Source organism: Mesoplodon mirus, assembly GCF_964341445.2.
Source record: "Mesoplodon mirus genome assembly, chromosome: 15".
NCBI lineage: Eukaryota > Metazoa > Chordata > Mammalia > Artiodactyla > Ziphiidae > Mesoplodon > Mesoplodon mirus.
The window spans coordinates 13,553,456-13,578,875 of NC_138991.1; the positions used below are offsets into that span (position 1 = coordinate 13,553,456).

At 39.9% G+C, this 25,420-nt stretch overlaps 1 protein-coding gene across 5 annotated transcripts in view; it reads right to left on the reverse strand.

Annotated features, from left to right (window-relative positions):
* Positions 1 to 20,258, reverse strand: part of NCOA3 (nuclear receptor coactivator 3) — a 126,500-nt gene extending 106,242 nt beyond the window's left edge. For all 5 annotated transcript variants that reach the window (XM_082643891.1, XM_082643893.1, XM_082643892.1 and 2 more), the window contains exon 1: positions 20,087 to 20,258. The gene's annotated coding sequence lies outside the window, so the exon portion shown is untranslated. The remainder of the gene's footprint in view (positions 1 to 20,086) is intronic.
* Positions 20,259 to 25,420: the final 5,162 nt, after the last annotated feature.

The window sequence follows — 25,420 nt, forward strand, 5'->3', positions numbered from 1 at the left end:
AAGATTTGTTGTTAACTGTAGTTAAAGATTTAAACATCAGATTCCCTTGGATTAAAAAAAAAAAGAATATTGATGTAAAATAAGTCTTCCCAAAAAATCTCACGCAAATAAAAGTAAAAAGCGGGGGAGGGGGTGGTAAGCACACTTGACATCAGCGGGTAGCAACAGTCTGAAAAACTATTTTTTTTTTTTTTTTTTTTTTTTTTTTTTTTTTGCGGTACGCGGGCCTCACGGAGCACAGGCTCCAGACGCGCAGGCTCAGCGGCCATGGCTCACGGACCCAGCAGCTCCGCGGCATGTGGGATCTTCCTGGACCGGGGCACGAACCTGTGTCCCCTGCATCGGCAGGCAGACTCTCAACCACTGCGCCACCAGGGAAGCCCTGAAAAACTATTTTTAAAAATAAGAACCCAAAGCACAGAAGTTTAGCAACATTTAGTAAAGAGGCAAAGAACTCCTACAATCTTTAGAATGCCAAAGGCATTATAACAATTTGTTTTGCATTACACCATAATACAGTGTTATGTTATAAAGGAGACATACATTGGTATATAGGTTATGCTGTCCATACCAAAACATAAGCTCCTTCCTGGGCAGGGACATTTTCTCACTCATCTTTCTATCTCCAAAGAAGGTTTACGTGTATCAAGTAAGCAATAAACATTCATTATTTAAAAAACAAGTCTTCATACTGCTGAATTCAAGAAAATATGTAACATTTCATGGAAATAAAAATAATGGTATTTTTAGACAGAAAATAACTGTCCAAAACAATTCATTCTGCAAAGATGCCAAGATGCCAAAGTAAAGCTAAAGAGGGCATTTACTTTAAGATTTTTCTCGTATCTTGTTCTCAAGCCTAAGGAGTGTACAATTAAGCAACATTAACTGAATGCCCACAATGTATTCAGAAAGTTATGAGTCCCAGAGCAGATTCACAAATTCAGCATAGTCCAATAAAATGCTACTCACTACCTAGTTAGGAAGACTAATACTAATGAAACAATTTGTTATATATAGCATCTTGTGGTGTATCCCAAGCGCCAAGCTGGGCAGAGCAGATTAGAAGCTTGGTGAAAGAAATAATCACGAGCTTAAATGAACAGGAAAAACACATAATAAAAGAGCCAGAATTGAACCTTGGATGGGTAGTTTGACAAGAAAGAAAAATGAAACCAAAGGTCTCTAGTCACTTAAGCCAAAAACTTTTGAGTCACCCTTGACTCTTCCGTCCTTCTCTCCCACCAGGCCCCGCCCCACCCCACCCAGCCATGCCCCACTCTGAATCCATCGCAAAATTCTGTCGGCTCTCCCTTCAAATATATACAGAATAGGATCACTTCTTATCACCTCCACTGCCACCTCCAAGGTCCAAGCCACATTACCTCGTACCTGGATTACTGTAAAATCCTTCTAATGGTCTCCCTACCTCTTGCCCTCTTATAGGCTATTTTTCACAAAGCAGCTGGAAGGATCTCTGTAAAGCCTAATTCAGTTTATTTGCTCTCCGCTAAAACCCTACAGGGCAGGAGGTGCACGCGCGGTATGTGTGAAAGAGAATGAGTGGGAAGATAGACACAAAATCTTCAATAATGGATGATGAGTTATACTGGTAATCTATATTTGTTCTTTTTTTTTTTTTTAAGTCTTGACTGAATTTGTTACAATATTGCTTTTTGTTTGTTTGTTTTGGCCATGAGGCATGTGGGATCTTAGTTCCCCCACCAGGGATAGAACCCACACTCCCTGCATTGGTGTGCGAAGTCTTAACCACTGGACCGCCAGGGAAGTCCCTCTTTATTTGTTCTTTGATTTCTTTACTTTCTCCTTTGTATTTTTCTGTATTTTCCACATAAACATGAGTTACTTCTGTAATTTAAAAAAGGAAATGCTTTAACGGGGTGGGGGAAGGATAATGATCACAAAACCTTTTTGGAATACCAAAAGTAAAAAACTGCGGTGGTTCCCCACTTTGCTCAAAGTAAAAACTGAAGACATTACAACTGCCTACAAGGTCCCACTGTTACCTTTCAGATTTCTTCCTTACTACTTATTCCTTTGTTCACTGTGCTCCAGCACAATGGCTACCTTGCTATTCTTCAAATACAGCAAAGAGTCTTTGCACTGGCTGTTTCCTCTGTACTCAACGCTCCCACCCCGCCAATATTCACAAGGCTTACTTCCTGGCCTCTTTGCTCAAATGTTACTTTCTCAGAGAAGGTTACCGGTTACCATGACTACCCATCTAAAATGTAAACCCCACAACATACACACACACACGCGCGCACACACACACACACACACACCAGTTTCTGGTCCCCTTATGCAGCTTTTCTTTCCCCACAGCCATTCTGATCACTGGTATATCCCTAACATCTAGAGAAAAGCCTGACACATGGCTAGCACTCAGTAACTCTCTAGAATAAATTGAAACATGGAGGCAGAAATAAAGAGTTAAAGGATTTGGGAGAGTGTGAGGATGTGTGTGTTTGATGGTTCAAAGACTGAAAGAAAATCACTCTGACAGACGCAGAGAAACTTGGAGCAAAGAAGCCTTCCAAAGGTAAAGAAGAGACTTGGTTAACAGTGAGCAACTAGAAAAAGTGACAGACTTGAAGGATGGAAAGTTGACAAGGAAAAAAAAAGGTTATGGGCCAGAAGAAAATTTAGGCTGAGAGGAAAGGGATAGAACAGTCGCAGATAGCATGAGGGCTGAGAAGAGGAAGTGCATGAATAGGACAGGAGGAGAGTTACAGATAGGAGAGGTCAAGAGGAAGGGTGAGACTGTACAAGGGAGGAGGAATAGATCACAGGGGAGGGGTGGAGGCCACTGTTATGTCACAAAGCTGTTCTTGTTCAAATGTAAGACCTAATAGTCCTGAAAAAGATACACATCATATGCCTTTATTCCAAAACGTGACTTACAAAGTCTTAAAACACACTAAGATATGTACATCTGTTGTATCACTTTGAATGCTCAAATTCCCCACTGCAGAAATGCTTGAGTTTAAATTCATGAAATCTGAATTTTTTATTTCATTCCTTAACACCACTGTTAGGCATTTGTCATGAAAGAGATGAAACGAGGCAGAAGTGGGTGATTACAGTACAGTATTTGTAATCTACTCCTCATCATTCTGCTTTGCCAGCTTATAGAACTGGGCAACATGGACTTCCCTCATTAGGAAAAGAGTGTAATACTGTTTGCCTTTAAATTTGAAAAAGCAAAATAAAAACACAGTTATCAGTTTTAATATAAAGCCTACTGACTCTTTGAAAAGATTAATAGGAACCTGAAATAGAGGTTAAAGTGTTTCTTGAATCACACCAAGTTAATACTGAGCTTATGCAAATTTTTTAAACTTTCTTTTAATTTTCTGAGCATTCTTCAATATAGTATAAAATCCTCTAAAATAAAAATGTACACAGCATTATGACTAAGAGAATGACTTTATATATCTATATTCTCAGCTATATAATAAATCTACTGAATATTTAAAAATCAAAATACACTTAAAACTAACAGAAATTTTGGAATAAAGATTTTTAAATAACTTTGCAAGTTCAGTTTTATGGCCACGCTATCCATGCAGAGATGAAACAAACACACAGTATGATGTGTGAATTTATGCACTGCTCACTAAAAGCTGGCCAGATGCCATTTTATCATTGACAGAGGAGCTTCAAATTCCACTCAGAGTGCAACTGCAGCGGCGCTGAATCCAGCAGTATAAGCATGCCTGCATGTTATTACGGGAAATAGTGGAAAATTTCACAGGCTGACATCCAGAATGTCTGTGGTTCTGTTTCATATTTCTTTCTTCCTGCAAAGCAGTTATTAGACCAGTAGTTGGATTTTTTTTTTAAGCTGGAAATTTCCACTGGTTTTTTTAAATGAGCCTTCTTAAATGTAAGTTGCAAAATGTTCCAAAATCCAAGCATGACAAAAAGAATAAATCAGACAGAAAAGAATTAAAATACGTATGTTCAAGTTAGGGTAAGGGGACTGGTTAGTAAATTAAGGTGTCACTCTATTTGAGTAAAGAAAAAAACGTGTCTGGGAAGATACTTAGGTGATTTAAGGTTACAATAATGTAATATTAATACTAACTGTGGGGCTTCCCTGGTGGCGCAGTGGTTGAGAGTCTGCCTGCCGATGCAGGGCACACGGGTTCGTGCCCTGATCTGGGGGGATCCCACATGCCGCGGAGCGGCTGGACCCGTGAGCCATGGCTGCTGAGCCTGCGCGTCCAGAGCCTGTGCTCCGCATCGGGAGAGGCCACAACAGTGAGAGGCCCGCATACCACGAAAAAAAAAAAAAAAAAAAAAAAACTAACTGTGACAAACAGCACATTGTGAAGCTGATATTTTCTCATTAGCTTATAGTGGAGGCATTCAAAAGCTAATACAACCAGTAGAACAGTTAAGCATAGAAACCATGAAAAGAAAAGACAGTACACCTTGGTGAGAAAGAGAATACATTTCATACTAAAGGAGGTGAGCCATGAAGATTGTTCTCTCTTTAACCCTTACTGAAAAACCCAATGACAAGCCTCACAGGTAAGATTCAGAGTTTTTATACAGGTCTTAGGCACCTTCTCATTAGGATTATACCAGACCAAAATATCTGATGTTTTTATCTTAATTTGTAATAATAAATGAGAAAATAGACAAGGACTTATTGTTTCATTTTTATTAAAGAGATAAAAAAATCAAGTTCCAGACTATCTAAAAATGAAAAATGACTCATAACAGTTAAATACAGCAGAAAATAATTTACTATATTTAAGAACTGATATGGCCCAGGTTAACAATTTTAGTTTCTTTGCATTTATATGAATTAAGGAATGGGATCTATAATACATGTCTGTATAACTGTTCCTCAAGCTTTAAAACACTTGTTATCCCCCAAAACAACATACATATGACCAAAAACTTGAGCATTAATACCAAGACATCACTAATAACTAATAAAGATCTGTACCACCAAAGACCCGGAGAAAGTATTAGCAAAATACATCTGATAAAAAGATGTATATAACCAGAAAAAACATGAAAAACTTCAAACAAACAAACCTCTTGGGACTTCCCTGGTGGTGCAGTGGTAAAGAATCCGCCTGCCCATACAGGGGACACGGGTTCCATCCCTGGTCCGGGAAGATCCCACATGCCGCGGAGCAACTAAGCCCATGTGCCACAACTACTGAACCTGAGCTCTAGAACCCGCGAGCCACAACTACTGAGCCCACGTACCACAATTATTGAAGCCCACATGCCTAGAGCCCATGCTCCACAAGAGAAGCCACCACAATGAGAAGCCCACGCACCACAACAAAGAATAGCCCACACTCGCCACAAGTAGAGAAAGCCCACGCACAGCAAAGAAGACCCAACGAAGCCAAAAATAAATAAATAAATTAATTATTTTAAGTGTTCAGCAAGGACATGAAAGCAAACTAAATGTCCTCTGACAGATGAATGGATAAAGAAAATGTAGTATATATATGCAATAGAATATTACTCAGCCATAAAAAAGAATGAAATAATGTCATTTGTAGCAACATGGATGGACAAATATCATATGATACTGCTTATATGTGGAATCTAAAAAAATGGTACAAATGAACTTATTTACAAAACAAACAGAGTCACAGATGTAGAAAACAAACTTATGGTTACCAAGGGGGAAAGGTGGGGGAGGGATAAATCAGGAGATTGCGATTGACATACACACACTACTATATATAAAATAGATAACCAGGACTTCCCTGGCGGCCCAGTGGCTAAGACTCCGCGCTTACAATGCAGGGGGCGCGGGTTCAATCCCTGGTCGGGGAACTAAGATTCCATATGCTGTGCAGTGAAAAAAAAGAAAAAGAAAATAGATAACTAATAAGAACCCACTGTATAGCACAGGGAACTCTACTCAATACTCTGTAATGACCTATATGGGAAAAGAATCTAAAAAAGAGTGGATATATGTGTATGTATAACTGATTCACTTTGCTGTACAGCAGAAACTAACACATTATAAATCAACTATACTCCAATAAAAATTAGTTTAAAAACAATAACTAACATCTTAATTAATGGTGGAAGATTGAATACTTACCCCCTAAGGTTGAGAACAAGACAACGCTACCTATCTCCCCAAATTGATCAAACTGGTCAAATGATTCAGTGCAATCACAATCAAAATCCCTACATTGTACTGGAAGCACTAGCCATTACAATAAAGAAAAAAAAAAAGAAGAGGAGGCATACTGATTGAAAAGGATGAAATAAAACTTATCTTTATTTACAAACAATGAGCACCTATGTATACAATCCTCCTAACCAAACTACCTAAAAGATAATAAAACAAGTGAGTTTGGCAAGGTTACAAGATACTAGGGGAATATACAAAAATCAATCATATTTATATATACAAACAACAAATTATTGGAAACTGAAATTTTAAAAATACTATTTACAATCACATTTTAAAAAATATAAAACAGTGATAAATTTGACAAAAGATTATATAAGATTGTACGCTGACAACTACAAAACACTGTTAAAGAGAAATTAAAGACCACCCAAAAAAATGGAGATATATATAACATGTCCATGGAACAGAAGACAATATTTTTAAGAAATCAATTCTTCCCAAACTGATCAACTGATTCAGTGCAATCACAATCAAAATCACAACAGACATTTTGCATAAATAGATAAGATTTTAACAAATATATGGAAATGCAAAGGACCTAAAATACCCAAAATAATTTAAAAAAAAAAAAAAAAAGAAAAGAAAAAGTTGGAGGACTTCCCCTATCAAGGCCAGAGTAGAGACGGATTGAAATATATATCAATGGAAGAGAAGAGACTCCAAAAATTGACCTACACATATTTGACTATTTGAATTTCAACAAATGTGCCAAATCAATTCAATGGGAAATGTATAACCTTTTCAACAAGTGGTGCTGGAAAAGTTCAACACAATGTAGCAAAATATGAACCTCACCCCTTATCTCACACCATATACAACAATTACCTCAAATAGGTCAGAGACCTAAATTTAAGAGCTACAACTATAAAACTTACAGGAAAAAAAAATGAGAAAAATCTTTAGCAAAGATTTCTTAAATGCAACACAAAAATCAATAAATTGAATTCCAATAACAATTAAAAACTTCTACTCTTCCGAAAACACTTATGAAAATGGAAAGACAAACCACAGACTCAAATATTTCTAAAACACATATCCAAAAAAGGTTTTGTATCTGGAATAAAAGAAGTCTTACATCTCAGTAAGATAAACCCAACTCAAAAATGGGCAAAAGATATGAACAGACACTTCACCAAAAAAGATATACCAATGGCAAGTAAGCACATAAAAATATATTCAACATCATTAGTCATTAGGAAAACTCAAAGCCACAATGAGCTCATACCCACTATATACCCACTAGAATGGCAAGCATTAGAAAGACTGACCATACCAAGTGCTGATGAGGATATGAAACAACCTGAACTATCATACACTGCTGGGAGAAATATATAATGGTACAATAGTGTTGAAAAACAGGTGGCAGTTTCTTAAAATTTTTAAATGTTAAACATACACTTAGCATATAACCATTCCTGGACACTTACTCAAAAGTAATGAAAGCATTTGTTCACACAAAACCTTGCAACACAAATGTCGTAAAAGCTCTATTTTTGATAACCAAAAACTGGACACAACCCAAATATTCATCAATAGGTGAATGGATAACTTGTGATATACCTATACAACGCAATAGTACTAAACAATAAAAAGATATGAAACTATTAACATATGCAACATGAATAAATCTCAAAATAACTGTAAGTGAAAGAAGCCAGCCTCCCCCAAAGAAAATATACATACTGTATGTATAATTCCATATATTAAAAGTTCTCAAAAATACAAGCTAATCTTTAGTAACACCAAGCAGATCAGTAATTGCCTGAAGACGGGGGAGAGATGGATTACAAAGGGATACAGGAGGGATCAGATTTTGGACTTCAAATTTAACAGGTATTTCCATTATTGTAATTATGACGGATTCATGGGTAGACATACACATCAAAACCCAAATTGTACAATTTAAATATGTGTAATTAATTATTTGTCAATTACACCTCAAAGTTGGAGAAAAAAAAAAAAAAGCAAACTATAGTGATAGAAAGCAGAACAGTGGATGATTGAATACAAAACCCCGAACAGGACTGAATGCAAATGAGCAAGAACTTTCTGGGGTGAGGGAAATGTTCTGTATCCTGCTTACGGTGATGGTAAAACCGTTTACATTCATCAAAACTCAAGCTGCGGGCTTCCCTAGTGGCGCAGCGGTTGAGAATCTGCCTGCCAATGCAGGGGACACAGGTTCAAGCCCTGGTCTGGGAAAATCCCACATGCCACAGAGCAACTGGGCCCGTGCGCCACAATTACTGAGCCTGCACGTCTGGAGCCTGTGCTCCGCAACAAGAGAGGCCGCGACAGTGAGAGGCCCGCGCACCGCGATGAAGAGTGGCCCCCGCTTGCCACAACTAGAGAAAGCCCTCGCACAGAAACGAAGACCCAACACAGCCATAAATAAATAAATAAATAAATTTAAATCATATGGGCTTCTAAGAAGACCTCTGCTTAAAAAAAAAAAAAAACAAAACACCTCAAGCTGCACACTTAAAATGATTGAATTTTATTATAAGTAAATTACACCTCGATAAAGCAGATTTCTAAAATTTAAAACAGCATACCCAAATGTTATCTAGGTACATTTTAAACATCTTTAAAACTAAAAGGAACAAATATATATAGTTACAACATATTATAGTCTATCACCTCATTAATCTATGCTACCAGTTTGACATCCTAACAGGGTTTTTTTTATTTTTACATTTTTTAATTTTTTTATTTTATGTTAAAGAAAAACAAAAAAGCACTAGAAGAAACACATGAAAAGATTTTTTTAATTTCTCAAACTATAAAATTTGATGCCACAATATATTACTCAGAGATGAGGGAATCAGGCACTTCACACACTGCTGGTGGATTTGTCAATCGATACAACCTCTAAAGGGAGCAAGCTGCAGTATCTATAAAAAGTTTAAATTCATAGTCTTTAAAGTAGCATTCTCCATCTACAAATTTTTATATACTTCATAACAAAACATGAGAACAAAGAAACATGTATGACTACACTTACAGCTTGTTTGTAGTAATATGAAACTGGAAAAATTATGATATATCCATACAGTGGAACACTGTGTAACCATCAGAAAGAACTTAGTAGCTATAAATATAGATATGAAACCTCTCCAAGATCATTTAAAAAGTATACAGTCCAGAATAGGGCTTCTGAGTGCCAGTTACACTGGTGTTCATTTTATGAAAATTTATCAGACTGTACTGTGCACTTTTCTAAATGTATATTACACTTCAATATAAAGTTTTTCCCAAAACATGGGAGAAATTCATTAAACTTAAAGTTTTTAAGCACATGCATTTATATGCCTAGAGTAACAATGGTTGCCTCTGGGCAGGGGACAGGGAAGTCAGCTGAGGAAGGTGCCTTACTTTCCACTGTATATCCTTTGGTACCTTTTGAATTTATCCCATGTGCACCTGTTACATATTTCAAAAAATATTTCTGAACTGAGACCATCTGCAACTGTATCTATGTATGAGTTGGGTTTTTTTTAATACAGAAATAAACTTGAGGCAGAGATGGATTTAGGTCCATAATAGCTCTTCATAACCGAATTTCAAATTTTTTACTCATTACAAGTTTCATCTTCACTGTCTTTATAACCAGTAAGCAGTTTAAATTTCACCCTAGAAAATAAATTTTAAAAGACTCACCTTTTCTACTTTGAATAGGGTTTTGTGTATGACTTCATCTGAAGAAGAAAAAAAGGGCTCTGCATCGAAAAACCCAGACTATTAAATGAGATCATGTACATGCAGCACACAGAACAACGTCCAGGCACACAGGCAATCAATAAATGGTAGCTTTTATCTTTCATATCTAAGAATATGAATCAGAACACAGGGAAGAGAATTGTATTGGGGTAAGAGGGGGAAGGTAGAGCAAAGGAGACAATAGCAACTAAAGTATAAGATATACAGATACGGGAATTCCTTGGCAGTCCAGTGGTTAGGACTCCGAGCTCTCACTGCTAAGGGCCAGGTTTCAATCCCTGGTCAGGGAACTTGGATCCCACAAGCCATGTGGCACAGCCAAAATAATAATAATAAAAATAAAGTATAAGATATACAGATAGAATTAAGGAGATGATGCTGGAAATGTAGATTAGAGTCGTATTATGAAAGGCTATGGGAACTCCATGGGAGTTCAGTTTCAAACTCTTAGACAAAGAACAACAGAAGATTTCATGCCTTCAAGCAGTCAAACAACATGAAAGGACAAGCTTTTCAAAGATTAAATAAGAAAGGAGAAACAGTCACTCTCATGGTCAAAAAGTGAGAGCATTAGTATAACCTCTTTGGAGGTAACTGGGTAAGAGGTATTAAAGTTTTAAATGTACGTTTCTTTTGATTCAAAAATTTCATTTCCAAGACTTTTGTACTAAGACATACTCATACCAGCACACAGATCTACATATAGTTCACTGTAGCATCATTCAAAATAATAAAAGATTGGAAACAGCAATGAGAAACTGGTTAAATAAATTATATCCATTCATACAATGGAATATTATGCAGCCTTTTTAAAATATGAGATATAGAAGGCTCTCCAAGTTCTTTTGCTAAACAAAAATAGTGGGAGCTCCCATTTGTTAATTAAAAATAAAAAGGGAGGGGGAGAGAATAGAAAAAAGAAACTAAAGAGACATCCATAATCCCATGTACAGAATTATCCTCTAACAGTAGTAGCCTGGGGGGGGGGGTTAGCTATAATGACCAAAGACCTAGGGGTACCAGGAGACTTACTTTCACTTTTTCACATATATTTTTAAATGAAATTTTTAAAACATTATAATTTTATGTTAAGTAAACACTACAGAATAAAAGAAGTGGGCAAGGGAGAAGATTAGAAGCAGCAATTAGTTTCGTTCGGATCTACTCCATCTCCTCCATGAAGTTTCCTTAACAATCCCAGCTGAAAATGACCTTTTCTTCCTCTGAACTTCTGAACCACTTTATGTTGCTGCAACTATGTTTTTTCAATTATACTCATTTCTCAGCTAGATTATAAACTCCTAGATCACAAAGGGATTTTTAATGCCCACAACATTTAACACAATTCTTTGAAGAACAGTGGTACTGAATAAAAACATTTGAGCAACTTACAGAAGGACTGCTCGGTCCTAGGGCAAGTGGCAAATAAGAATGTGGTATTCTAAGGCACAGACATGATTTATCTGGGCCAACTCTTCAAGGGAGACGTAAGTCCCAAGCAAACCGTTAGGACTCTAATTTTATCTCGATTTCCAGGTAGAAAATTTGACTTGAGAGTTGAACTCTAGAAACTTTCACATTCAAACACCAAGCATTTGGGGAGGACTTAAAGTGAGTATTACTGAAAAGAGGATTTTAAAAGCTTATAAAAGTAATGGTCCCTATCTCAAAGAATAGACAATTTGACTGAATCCGTCCTACCAATCAATAAATACTGACTCTTGGGCTTCCCTGCTGGCGCACTGGTTATAAATCCACCTGTCAATGCAGGAGACACAGGTTTGAGCCCTGGTCCAGGAAGATCCACATGCCCCGGAGCAACTAAGCCCATGCACCACAACTACTGATCCGTGTGCCACAACTACTGAAGCCCATGTGCCTAGAGCCCACGCACCACAACAAAGAGTAGCCCCTGCTTGCCGCAACTAGAGAAAAGCCCTCACACAGCAGCTAAGACCCAATGCAGGCAAAAATAAATAAATAAATTTTAAAAATAATAAAATGAAATAAAAAATTAAAAACTCCCTTAAAAAATAAATAAATACTCATGCACAGAAGGAGATAATTAAGATTCATACCAGGAAATAAGAGTTATATTTTCAGTTGTGGTAGTCTGGGAAATTTACTTAAATGAGACAGGATCTGAGCCGGGCCTTATGACTAGACTAGATAGCAAGGCAGGAGAGCAGAAAAAATCAGCATGACTGAAACAAGGGGCAACAAAAGTGGGAAAGATTGATTTAAAAAAAAAAAAAAAAGACTGTGATAGGAACTGAACATTAGGTTAAGGAATCTGGATTGTACTCTGCAGATTTTTAAGCAAAAAATGTGATCAAGGGCTTCCCTGGTGGCGCAGTGGTTGAGAGTCCGCCTGCCGATGCAGGGGACACGGGTTCGTGCCCTGGTCCGGGAAGATCCCACATGCCGTGGAGCGGCTGGGCCAGTGAGCCATGGCCGTTGAGCCTGTGCGTCCGGAGCCTGTGCTCCACAACAGGAGAGGCCACAACAGTGAGAGAGGCCCACATACAGCAAAAAAAAAAAAAAAAAAAAAAAAAAAATGTGATCAAAATGTTTAAAAAGTTTAAACTGGCAGAATAGGAGTAACGAAAGGGCAGAGGCTAACTGGAAAGCTATTATAGTAATCTAGAAATAAAGGGTCTGGACTACTTTTAGAAACTGGAATTAAAATATATTTAAGAAAAATGTATCAATAAGAGTCTACAAAAGCAAAATCATTTATTCAATACCATAACTGAATTTTTTTATATAATTTTTTTTTTTTTTGGCTGCATTGGGTCTTTGTTGCTGTGCGCAGGCCTTCTCTAGCTGCGGCGAGCGAGGGCTACTCTTCATTGCGGTGGGTGGGCTTCTCATTGCGGTGGCTTCTCTTGTTGCACAGCACAGGCTCTAGACACGTGGGCTTTAGTAGTTGTGGCACGCGAGCTCAGTAGTTGTGGCTCTCCCGCTCTAGAGCGCAGGCTCAGTAGTTGTGGCACACGGGCTCAGTTGCTCCACGGCATGTGGGATCTTCCCGGACCAGGGCTCGAACCCGAGTCCCCTACATTGGCAGGCGGATTCTTAACCACTGCACCACCAGGGAAGCCCCCATAACTGAATATTTAAATAATCAAGTCTTGAAATGTTTTATCTCTGCACTCTTGGTAACGATTTCCCACCAAGAGGAACTGTGCTCTCTCCGTAATAAAATCAGTCATTCTTCAAAGCCCTGCATCCTGATCACCTGGTCCCTTTACTCCACTGAACTTCTCCAAGATCTTTATAGGCAAAACAGATTACCTTGTTCTGAAGTGATTTGAGTACCCGATTGATTGTGTGCACTTGGAGGTCAAAACCTTTTTAACTCTCAGAGTGCCTTAAATAGTACAAGCTTAATAAACACTGATTAAGTATGTGTGTTTATGGGGCAGTGGGCAGCAGCCAAGCAGTAGCCAATTAAAGATGATTGAAACTATAAAAAAAGATGATTGAAGCTTAAAGCCTTCTAGGTAAGAGAACAGTAGAATGAAAGTCAGTTTTAGAAGTCACATGTGGGAGCTATTTTGTACTATGGTTAAAAAAAAAAAGGGAGACTGAAGGTACTGGGCAAGTTCATGATTTCAGGTTCACCTAATTTGAGGCCCACACACCTAAGGCTTCCACCATTCTAGATGTGGTTATGCACTCTGAAAGTAGCTTCCTGAACTAACGTTACTGGTTCCCAGTGAAATTATGTGTAAAACTTAATATAATAATAGTCCTGTCTCATATGAAAAGATACCACTGACCCTCCAATAAATGCAATGTGTGTGTGGAGTTATTTTGCTCACTTAGTGAAGTTAGGTTTTCCTAGATGCAGCCAAATACTTCTCTGACAGCAATGGAGCCAACTCTCTTGGATGGGATGAAAGTACTGTCATAAAACACAACCACCACCAGGCAGGTAAAAGAGGAGAGAGATGAGTCTGGTTGGTGCAGAGGGTATGTAGACTAAATTTAGACACAATCTGGTTAGGAGAAAACTGGGTTACCCTTAAAGTATTTTCAAATACAGTTGCCAAATTTCAATCTAGAAACAAACCAAGCTGATGTAGCTACTCTACAGAGTGACTTAAATTCAATAATCCATTTCACTGATGACAGCTTTACTGAGAGTAAAGAAAATATGACTTCATTTTCTTACACCAGAAGGAAGAGGTTGAAAAGTCTCTCCCTCCCGGGCCCCAACACACACATACAACACAAATTTTGCCCTTGTAACATATATTACTATGGTGAAGTCAGGATCTCAAAGTCATCCTGTCCCCAAACTCATGAGTCAGCACAGAAACTTGCATCTTCACACCATTATCTGGCATAAACTGCTCAATCCATTTAATATTTGACAAAAAAAAAAATTTTTAAGGCCATTCTACATATCTATACGATGTTTTAAGTTTATAGGATTTTCTAATACAAGGAACCTTGGAAGATCATATACTCCACCTCTTTGTGTTATAAATTTAAAAGCAGACCTAGAGAGGTTGATTTGCAATCTCAGAGTACAAACTTGCAAATTATTCTCAAACTCTTCACTGGTACTATTCTTTTCAAAATAACAAGCTAACAAATGATACTGCTCAGGTAACAAAGGGGAAATATTTAAAGGTTTTCACGTGTAGGGGTTTTTTTTAATTAAAATTGTTTTAAAACTGGGCATATGATCACACTGCTCTTTCCACCAGTAACAATTAACTCTCATTTATAAAAATGTCGGTTTTGGACACTTAGATTTTGATAAACATTTCCTCTCAAAGTAAAAATTACTTGGTTTTAGATTTCACTTAAACAGAAGAGCAAAGAATATTTACTCTAAAAGTCTCCCCCCTCCCCTTTTCTTGTATGTTAAAACCCTTTCTTCCCCTTCCCCAAGCTTTCTCCTCTTTTGTACTCAAGTTCTCAAATGCACAAGATGGAGGAACAATGCCACAATACAACTGCAGGCTTCCTGCCTACTAGTCAGTCATTATTCTTAAGACTTGAGAACTTTCAAAACACTGGTTGGGTTGCTTTGAAATTCCCTCTTTCAGATTTTCCCTCCTTCATGGGACATCTATTTAAAAGAATGACTTCAAAAATGTCTTGCTGCACCCAATCAAAATGCTCTAAGCAAACTAAAAATGTTAGCTTTAGATATGAAGGTAGGATGTAAATGCCTGAAGTTTGACAAACACCAATCTAAAAGTAGAGGACAGAAAGAAAAAAGTGTATTTCTGGCCAAGCATAAGAACAGTATTTTTCTCATGTTTATAAACCCTATTTCTGAAAAATTCCACAGTTATATGGAAGAATCTTAAAGATTACATTACCATCTCGTTCTTTTTAACAATACCATATAGAAATCTAAAGGCCTAAAACTACATTGAGCCGAACAGAAAAGGGTTACCTTAATTATTACTGACAAATAGTTCACACTAAAATGAGGTATATTTTATTTTTTAAAGTTTTCAGGGGCAGAAAAAAATGACCAGCAGCAGTCACCTGGAAACCTGGGGAACTTCCCATTTCCTACGACCAGACTTGGATCGTGGCAGGAGTACTTACTAATAAACTTATTTGGTTGTTGAGATAAACTAATGGAGATACTCTAGACAGAGACATGGGGGGAGGAATGGGGGATAAATTATCTGCTCAGCTCACAGTGGGTTCCTTTTTAAAGGCAAAAGCATTAAAAATGAAGGTGAAACACACTGACTCATGAGTAACAACTTGTCAAATTGTTACAATAAACAGTTTGCCATAAGCAACAAATAAAAATTTTTCCCACATCCCTAACAAAAACAAAAAGACCAATTTATTTCAAACAATATTCAATAAAGCTCAATCCCAGTACAACAAAATAATTTAGCTAGTCCCCTGGAGTTTGTTATAATGGGATTTAACCTGTACACTCAACGTTCAATTAACCATGAGGCTTATCCTAATTGAGGATTATGCTGACTTCTGCAGTCCTTTCCCATCTATCCATCTACCACTCCTACTCAGCTGCCATAGCTACCAAAGGCAAAGCCGCAGGGAGCAGTAGATTATCCATTACTATGTGATACCCAGGCCAATATTCTCTCATCATGTGGGTGATGAAGAGGTTAAATTTAGTAATCCAGTCAGCCTACTTTCCAAAAAGTGAAGTTTCATAACCCTCACTTGCAGTCTCTAACTAAAGAGATTAAAAATTTCTCAAGAATTCCTTCATAGGTGAACAGTAAAGTCACACTCTTTCCTAGAACATATCAATAAAAAATATTAACAGAAAAGAAAAAATAGGACACTGATGTTCCTAATGAAAAATAGGAAAAGGGACAAACAGGAAACACTAGTCCATTTGCTCTTAGACCATTCTTTGAAATAGGTAAAGCCTCTGTGCCAGTTAGGTCAGACTTCTTTCCTTTTCCTCTAGGCCACAAAGTTTACTACACAGGTAGTTAAATAAACCTTTATTACTGTGCCCCTGTAAATTGACCTAGACCGAAGAACCTACCAAACTGAGTTAATGCTGTCAAAATTAGGAACTGGCAGTATGTAGTCTAAGATTATCCGGTTTGTGGATAAATCGGCCTTCTAGACACTGCAGGTCTTCCTTTCAACTCCTGCTGTGTATCTTCTGGCAATTTTCCCGTTCATTTAACAACCCTCCAACAGAAGGTAGGAAAGGGAAAGGCGATTAAATTCAAGTCAATTCCATCATTTGTTAGGGAGCTGAAAATAAGGTTAGGCTCTAGATAAATTACATCCTTAACCCAAAATAACCTTCTCCCAGAAACCCTGTCAGAAAACCAATGGGCCAAATGAATTTACCTAGCTATCATTAACAAAGTGAAGGAATAAACCTCAGTACAATCGAACCCCTCCTCCACCTGAACTGTAAAAGGTTCATTTTGTAATCCCCTCCCCCACCCCAAAAAGCACTCATAAAGGAAAAGAAAATGCCTACATTTTACTGCAGCACTCAACCTCAACGCTATCCCTGAGAATCCAAACTAACATACACTCACCTATTTCCTTAAAGTGTTGAACTATGAAGAAAAAGAAAAGTTAACATACATTTCCAATACTAATTTCCTGCTCCCAGAGCTTCAACCACTCAATAATGCAAAAAAGGAATATTCTACACCACAGAGTATAGTAAATTCAAACCAAACTGGGACAGGTACTCCCTAGTTTAACCTTTGAGAAACTTCAGCTCCTCTTCAATCATGATCAACAACTCTTGTTTTTCTAGTCCTAGGTAGCATTTAAAGAGTAACAATTGTGTTAAATTGTGGTCACCTGGCTGTGTAGACAGTCACTGGAAGCTATATTCATTCTAAACTTGCAACAAATTAAAAGTTTTCAAAAGTAGTCCACATCCTCTGGCAAAGGCTTGAAATTATACAGTCTAAAAAAAATTGTAGAAAGAAACCCTGAAGCCGTTTATTTTAACACCAATTAGGGATAGGACAACAGTAGTTTGGGTTTTTTATCTTACCCTATTGTCCAAACTAAAATATAAGTCATTCTTTTAGAAGACTTCTCAAAAACCTACTAGTCTTCAAGTTAAAAGGAATTATTCTATATACAATCATACTACTAATGCTCAAAGGACTGAATTTAAAAGAAAAATAAACCTCTTTATCTGTAATATGTCCCTGACATGGTAAGAAAGTTTACTTCAAATGACCAATCAAGAAGGCATTGGTAAGTAATCATTTCAGCAACTATTTTTTTATTTACATGACTCCTAGAAAAAGGGCCCAGGGTCCAACAGAACGTTCACTCTTTATTGAATGAATTCTAATTTATTTGCTTGGGGGTGGGGGGTGGCGATGTATAGAAATAATTTCTATATGGGGAAAACACAGCATACTCACTTTCAAAATATATTTAATATAATCCCTAATCCCCTAATCTTTAATATCACTGAATTTTTGTAATGAACAGTTAGTGTTAATAAATGTAAAACCAGCATTCTAAAACATTTTTTTAATCCTGTTAATTATACTACAGTTGTTATGCATTTTCAAAGCCTCTGTAGTAAAGGAATATTTTATGGTAGAAACATTTCCTATAACTGCTCTAGAAACATTACAGCTTCCCACTTAGTCCACAATCCTCATGTCCAATATGTACTTGTATATACCAGAAGCTATGCCCTTTTTTTTAATGCTGATTAGACAGTTAAGTCATTTCTATCGATACATAAGATTCCCCTATAATTTAGGATCGCAGGCAATCTAGATTACTGCTCATTTAAATGCAGAACCTGAAGCAACCTCCAGTAACAGAAGCTATAGTGTTCAATATCATTTTACATGTTACAGAGGCTTCATCTTACATACAAACAATGAACCCTGGCAGGGTCCTTCACCCTAAAGCCTGACAGATTGTTATTTCCTTAAGGGTGCTAATAGATAAGGCAACATAAGCAGTAAGTTTGGAAGAGCTTTTCTAATCGCCATCAACAATTGTTGAAGACAGTAAAGAGAAAGCAGTATTCCCACCCCATCTTCCCTTTCTTTGGTTCATTCTTTTCCCCTGCTTTTGGTATCCAACAGGGGTGTGTTTCGAATGAAAATTCTTTAATTATTCCAAAAACCAAGAATACTCTAGAAACCAGTAACAGTCGTTGCCTCCTGGGAATGGGAACTGGAGGATTTAGAGTAGGACAGAGGTTCGTTTTTCTTTTTGTACCCTCCCAGTTGTCCCTAGACCAGTTATATCGGGTATAACCTATCCTAAACTAACAAGCAATAACTGAATTTGTTTTCAAGAACACAAACTTACAGATTTCCATTTAACATTTTGGTTTATGCGGCAATCACAAGACTTACGATTTTATTTTTCCACCATCCTCTAAATAACCTGCTGCAACAAATAACTGATGCGTTCCTGCAGCTAGGGACCAGTTAGGTGGATCCGAGACCAGGCGTCTGAATCAAGGAGATGAAGCAATCTCACTCAATACTACTAGCACTCTCACTCATCTCATTCAACTCCATTTCAAACCGCTGCAGCAAGACAGCTGGTACTCGCCTTCCTGTTTCTTTACGGTACGGGCTTAATAACAAAAACAGGTTGGCTTTGAAGCGCTGCTGCTCAAAAAGTGCAAGAAGGAAGTCTTCACATTCGGGAAGGAGAGATGAAAAAAAAAAGTTCCGACTTCGAGAGAATTTCAGACCTTTCATGTCTTTCCATTTGAGAAGCCCCAACTCCTCCTGCTAGTGAGATTTCGAGACGACGCTCTCTGCCTCTCACAACTGCTCTTTTGGTTAACTTTTCCACCCTGAGAGCCCTCAAACTGCCTAGGAAGCAACTAAGCCCTCCAACTACTCGTGGGTTGTTTTTCTAAAGCATGTGCAAGACAAACTACTTAAACCATCACAAATTGAATCAATGTAAGTAAGCAGATTAGAGATGGAGAAAAGAAAAAAAGAGTAATAATAAAGACAGCCCAATCCCAAATTTAATTCACTAACTTCCACTTGCCATTTCCCAGCCTTCACACCCGAGGTAGCAAAATGCCTTTTTACTGAGAAAAACTGCTGAGAACCTACCCGTGCCCAAAATGGAAATCCCGCAGATAATTCGTGTTAAAATATTTAAAATGCCCAAGTGCAGGAGGCAACACGGCAACAAAATCCAACCCGATTCTCAGTACGACTTGGAGGCTGGGCTGGGGGTGAGTGGGGGGTCTGTGCGGCTCCCCCCTCCCCCTGATTCTTCCGAATAACTACGAGACGCCGAGGCAGCGGGAGGAGGGGTCGCGGGGAGCTTTCAAAAGCACCCCGAGGGCTGCGGGAGGATAAAACTTTAGGGACAGGCGGGAAAAGTGGACCCCCGCGGTCCCCCCCAAAACTCCTCGGGGTGACCCCTCCACGCGGAGACGCCCCTCGCACTCCAAAGCCAGCTGCCGCCTAACCTCGACACCCCTCCTCCGGCCGCGGGCCGCCCCCAGGCTGTGGGGAAGCGGCGCGGCCCCGACACGCCGAAACTATCGCCGCGCGCCCCCCGCACGGCGCGTCCCGCAGCGCCTCAGCGGAGCCGGAGCCGCCGGCTCGCCGCAGCACGAGAGACTCGCCCTCTTCCCTCCGCCTCGCACTCCACTCCCCTGCCCGCCGCCGCTCTTCCTTTATCTCCACTCACCGCCCGCCGCCATTTTCCTCGCAGCTCAGCTTTAAATCGGAAACTCGCCGCTCAGCACTCAGCGTTCAGCCACCAGCCGCTGCCGCCGCCGCCGCCGCCGCCACAAACTCAGCAGCCGCGGCCGCCGCCGTTGCTGTGAAGGAGCTGAGGCAGTAGCCGCGGGAGCCGAGGGGCGGGGGCCGCCGGGATATGTAGTCTCGCGGCCACGCCCAGCACTACCGGTCCCAGGGGGCCTTGCGCGGCCGGGGCGCTGGGTGGTCCCGCCCAGTCAGGCTTCCGTGGCGCGAGGGCGTGGCCGAGTGGACCCTGGGGCCAATTTTGCTCACTTACCACCTGGGACCCGCGGCGGGGTCCGGGGAACTGGAGTGCAACCCTAGCCTTCCCCTTAATTTTTTCATACTTGTTTTTGTCCAGTAATATCTAACACTTATGGAGCGTTTATTGTGTGCCAAGCACTGATCCTCAAAACAAGCATCCCTTAGGGACCACTATTAGACTCAGTGTTCAAATGAGCAAACTGAGGCACAAGGTCAGAAGCCACGGGGCTGTTCATTAGATGCTAAAGTCACTGGGTGAAAGGTTGTTGGGCAATAGTATATTCACTATTCAGTCCCAAAGTATAATATCAACCCACGGAGTACACAGCACCTACAAAGGGGAACAGCTGGCTTTGCACTGGGTCGATCTGGCAGACAACACCTTAACCAAGCGATCAAATCACCAGCCACTATCACTTAGCATCACCAATAATGGATCAAACTGAAATTATGCGTCTTCTGATATGATGCAGTGGGGAAAATGTAACGTCCCCTCCGTAGTATTCTTGCCAAAAAACAAAAAAAGCTAACCTGAACATAACTATGAAAAAAACAATTAGGCATATCCAGATGGTGAGGCATGCTACAAAATGCCTAGCCTGGACTCATAAAAATATCCAAGCATGAAAGGTGAGAACCAAAGGCAGGGCTTCCCTGGTGGCGCAGTGGTTAAGAATCCGCCTGCCAGTGCAAGGGATATGTGTTCTAGCCTTGGCCCTGGGAAGATCCCACATGAGGCGGAGCAGCTAAGCTCGTGCACCACAACTACTGAGCCTGCGCTCTAGAGCTTGCCTGCCACAACTACTGAGCCCACACGCCACAACTACTGAAGCCCACACACCTAGAGCCAGTGCTCCGCAACAAGAGAAGCCACTGCAGTGAGAAGCCCGTGCACCACGACGAAGAGAGAGAGAGCCCACGCACATCAACAAAGACCCAAGGCAGCCAAAAATAAAAATTAATTATTTTAAAAATGCAATAGGTGGGCCTTGGCTGAATCCAGGTTTTGTTTGTTTATTATAAAAAGGATTTTGGGGGAAATTTTTAATATGGACTGTATACTAGATAATAATATTTAATCAGTATTAAATGTCTTGAGCATGACTAGAATAAAATAAATAACCACTTGCTAGCTCCACCACCGCCATTTCCCACCTAGACTACTGCAGTAGCCTCCTGGAGTCTATTCTCAACATAGCAGCCAGAGAGATCCTGGTAAAAACCAAGTCACTTTATGTCTGTCTTCCAAACTCTTTGCAGTTACCTGAAGAGCCCCATACAACCTGTCTGTGCCCTCCCCTCCCCCTTCTAAGCTCATCACCTACTTCTCATGCACTCATTACTGTATTCCAGGAACACCAGACTCCTTGGGGTCCCTCCAACATACCTAGCACACTCTGGCCTTAAAGATCTTGCATTTGCTATTTCCTTTGCCTAGCTTACTTTTTTGCAGAAAATCCAAATCACTCACCTCCCCCATGGTCACTGTCCAAATGTCACTGCTTCAGTGAGGCCTTCCCTAATTTTTTTTTTTTTTGCCTTCCCTAATTTCTCTATTTTAAATTCCCACCTACTTCAATCCCAGGTTCCCCTACCCCTCCTCCTTGCTTCATTTCTCTCTGTAGCACTTTCTCTCATTGGAAACACCATGTAATTTTGTTTATGGTGCTAATTATCTCTTTACCTCACTAGAATGAAAGCTCCGTGAAGGTAGGGCTTTTGTGTCTTCTGTTCTCTGATATATTCTTTTTTTTTTTTTTTTTTTTTGCGGTACGCGGGCTTCTCACTGCCGTGGCCTCTCCCGTTGCAGAGCACAGGCTCCGGACGCGCAGGCTCAGCGGCCATGGCTCACGGGCCCAGCTGCTCCGCGGCATGTGGGATCTTCCCAGACCGGGGCACGAACCCGTGTCCCCTGCATCAGCAGGCGGACTCTCAACCACTGCGCCACCAGGGAAGCCCCTCTGATATATTCTTAACACCCACAACAGGGCTTAGCAATAGTATGGATGCAGTCAATATTTGCTCATCAAACAACAGATACCAAGTACCATGTTATATCTTGAGAAAACAGAGATGAAATACTAAGACCCTGGGTGAACTTTCACCTGCACAACTGCAGCTGTCCCCCAGCTGCTCTCCTTGCTTCTCCCATTAATCATCTTATAAGCCACTCCCCCACTCAGTAGCCAGAGGAATCTTTCAAAAACCATACATTAAATTAGGTCACTTCCAACCTGAACATGTTCCAATGGTGAAACTGCACAACACAGAGTGGGACTTGAACCTAGCCAGAACCCACTCTTTTTTTTTTTTTCTGGACTTTTGTTTATGGGAAGATTTTTAATTACAGTTTCAATTTCATTACTTGTGATAGGTCTATTTATATTTTCTATTTCTTCCTGGTTCAGTCTTAAAAGGTTGTGCTTTTCTAGGAATTTGTCCATTTCTTCGTGGTTGTCCATTTTATTGGCATATAGTTGTTTGTAGTAGTCTCATAATCCTTTGTATTTCTTCAGTGTCAGTTGTTACTTCTCCTTTTTTATTTCTAATATTATTGATTTGCGTCCTCTCCCTTTTTTTCTTGATGAGTCTGGCTAAGGGTTTATCAATTTTGTTTCTCAAAGAACCAGCTTTTAGTTTTATTGATCTTTGCTATTGTTTTCTTCATTTCTATTTCATTAATTTCTGCTCTGATCTTTATGATTTCTTTCCTTCTACTGACTTTAGGTTTTCTTTGTTCTTTCTCTAGTTGCTCTAGGTGTAGGGTTAGATTGTTTATTTGAGATTTTTCTTGTTTCTTGAGAACCCACTGTCTTTTAATTGAGATCACACACCTGGTCTCAGGACTTAATGAAGCTCAGGTTCTTTATGTCTCATCACAGAAAGAATTTAGTGAGAGACAACGTGATAGGTAAGAAGTGGATTTATTTATAGAGAGAAACACTCCACAGACAGAGTGTGGGCCATCACACAAGGTGAGAGGCCCCAAAATACAGGATGGTTAGTTTTTATGGGCTGAGTAATTTCATAGGCCAATGAGTGGGAGGATTATTCCACCTCTTTTGGAGAAGGGGCACGGTTTTCAAGGAATTGGGCCACTGCCCACTTTTTGGCCTTTTATGGTTAGCCTAGGAACTGTCATGGCGCTGGTGGTTGTGTCATTTAACATGCCAGTGTATTACAATGAGCGTATAATGAGGCTCAAGGTCTCCTGGAAGTCAAATCTTCCACCGTCTTGGACTTAGTTGGTTCTAACCAGTTTTGGCCGTGTCCTCAATGGCTATGTCATTCTTTTAGAGGTTATGCCCTGCCCCCTTCTCTCCTGTTTCAATGGCATCCCATGGCATTTGGGATAAAACCCAGACCCTAACTGATTTGGTCTCTGCTTCCCTCTCTGATCTCAAGTAATCTATGTCTTCTTTTTTCTTGTTGTTGTTTTGTTTTGCATTTTTTTAACATCTTTATTGGAGTATAATTGCTTTACAATGGTGTGTTAGTTTCTGCTTTATAACAAAGTGAATCAGCTATACATATACATATATCCCCATGTCTCTTCCCTCTTGCATCTCCCTCCCTATCCCACCCCTCTAGGTGGTCACAAAGCACTGAGCTGATCTCTCTGTGCTATGAGGCTGCTTCCCACTAGCTATAATCTATCTCTTCATATTTCTTACCCCATGCCAGACACTAACATTCTTGATGTTTCCTGAACATACCAAGCATGCCTCAGGGCCTTTCACTTGCTGTTCCCTTTGCCATCTGGAATTTTCTTTCTTCCTGTCTTGCTCCCCATTGTCACTCAGATCTCTGCTAAAATGTCTCCTCCTCAGGTAGATCTTCTAAAGCAACACACACACACACACACACACACACCAGAGTCACATAACCTTGCCTTAATTTCTTCATTATGATTAACATCTGAATTTTTTTAAGGAAATCTTTTTTTTTAATATATTTATTCATTTATTTATTTATTTTTGGCTGCATTGGGTCTTTGTTGCTGCACGTGGGCTTTCTCTAGTTGCCGTGAGCAGGGGCTACTCTTCGTTGCGGTGCGCAGGCTTCTCATTGCGGTGGCTTCTCTTATTGTGCATCACGGGCTCTAGGCGCACAGGCTCAGTAGTTGTGGCGCACGGGCTTAGTTGCTCTGCGGCATATGGGATCTTCCTGGACCAGGGCTCGAACCCGTGTCCCCTGCATTGGCAGGCACTCTTAACCACTGTGCCACCAGGGAAGTCCCAACAGTATTTCAATTTTTTTTAAATTGTCCGTCTCCCTCTCTAGACTGTAAACTCCAAGAGGGTAGGAAATTTGTCTGTTGAGTTCACTGCAGTGACTCCCTTACTTAGATTAGCATCTGACCTATAGCAGGCAATTAGTAAGTGTTTGTGGGAAAAAAAAAGAACAAAAGAAGAAAGGAGGGAGGAGGAAAGCAATGGGAAAAAAGAAAGGAAATCAACCATGTATTCTATCAATATTAATTAATATATATGTTCACAGAAAGTATAAATGACATTAACAATAAAAAAAAAAAAGCACAAGTTGAGAACCCAAGGACAGACTTCTAACTCAAGGGGTGTCGGAGAAGGCTTCCAGGAGGAAGCGACTTCAGTGCTGACTTTGGCAAGGTTTGGATGGAACCTGTACGTGATCCACACTGACACCTGGGAAACACTACTATAGACTTAAAATCGAAGGCAAATGAGTGACACGCTCTATAGTAAAAAGTCTGTGAAGACGGCTGCCGTCATTCCTTCCTCCTTGTTTGCACAAGCCACTCCTCCATCAGGAGGTAAGCCTTGGGCTTCCCTGGTGGCACAGTGGTTGAGAGTCCGCCTGCCAATGAGGGGGACGTGGGTTCGTGCCCCGGTCCGGGAGGATCCCACGTGCCACGGAGCGGCTGGGCCCTTAAGCCATGGCCGCTGAGCCTGTGCGTCCGGAGCCTGTGCTCCGCAATGGGAGAGCCCACAACGGTGAGAGGCCCGCGTACCGCAAAAAAAAAAAAAGAAGTAAGCCT